Here is a 1,294-nt window from a genome sequence, read left to right as displayed (position 1 = left end):
TACTCCTATTGGAGGAGAGCGCTGTCTATCCCAGCCCGTTGTCATGCTAGCGACGGATGGCGCTGCCGATCTCGTGAGGGCCCCGCCCCCCGTTATCCCAAGCCCGCGGTGATTGGCTGAAAGAAGCAGGCCGGGAGACAGAAGCTTGCAGATTTCGAAGAGGCGGAGCCGTGTGCTACGGGAAGACCCGAGGCCCAAGCGCGACCGGGCCGGGGGGAGCGCCGGTGCCCTGGAGGACCGCCAGAGGGAGTCGGAACTACCGCCCGAGGCACTGTTCCAGTCTCCGCAGCGCTACGGACGTGTTGTGCAAACCCAGCTCGTTTCTTAACTTCTCTGGCCCTCAGCTCCTAAACGAGCACCGTGCGGCCTCGCTGGAATGAAAATTACAACTAAGTATCACGCAAGATGCTGGGCTCCAGTTCAAACGTATGAGACAATGTATATAAAGAAACAGGTCCAAGGTGGGGTCGCGGGGTGGGGTGGTTCTAAATAAATGTTACATTTTGTGGTTAATTGTTGCATTATGATAATGGATTTATTTATATAGCATGTTTATATTGTATATGTAATATTTGTACTGTTTATCATCTCAGATGCTCCCCTCATTCCTGCAAGGTCCTTTTAAAAGAATTTCTTATTTAAAAGATAAAACTGAGGTTTGGAATTCATGACTTGCCCGAGGTCCCTGGCACAAGTGCTAAAGCTCCAACTCCCTTCTATAGCCCTCTGGGTTTGTTCCTGTAGCAGTGCAGTCTGGCGCCAGCCCTGTGTCCTCAGCATCCTCACTGGCTGTGTGGCATCCACTTTCAGAGACCTCTCAGAACTTCTGAGAGATGACTTGACAGAGCAGCAGATACTGAAAATGGTACTTAACAGCTGTTGTACATATGCTTTTTGTTTTACAAGTTCGTTTTAAAGTATGAGCAGTGTTGCTGATGTCTTGATATGAACGAAGTGTCAATCTCTTTAGGTATAATGGCGTATTTAAAAGTCCCTATCCTTCAGAGAGAGTCTGAAATATTAAGAGATTGATTCACATAATTATAAGGATGTGATTCACCATAATTCAGATGAGGAAAAGGAAGGGGGGTATTAAAAAAAAAAAAAGGAAGCGGGTAGTGAGTTATAGTTGAAGAGATTGGTCTTGAGTTGGTAACTGATAGATGAAATCTTATTAAATGGCATATGCAGAGTTTGCTGCCACATGGGACAAGGCTTATGCTGTGTTAAGAAACTCCAAATACGAAGCATACAGAACTGATTAATATGCATTCCAGCTTTAAGGCTCACTGCA

The sequence above is a fragment of the Canis lupus genome, chromosome 20 (genome assembly GCF_003254725.2).
Source record: "Canis lupus dingo isolate Sandy chromosome 20, ASM325472v2, whole genome shotgun sequence".
NCBI classification, from domain to species: Eukaryota; Metazoa; Chordata; class Mammalia; order Carnivora; family Canidae; genus Canis; species Canis lupus.
The sequence above is the reverse complement of the archived record's forward strand: the minus strand, read 5'-3'. Positions refer to the sequence as shown.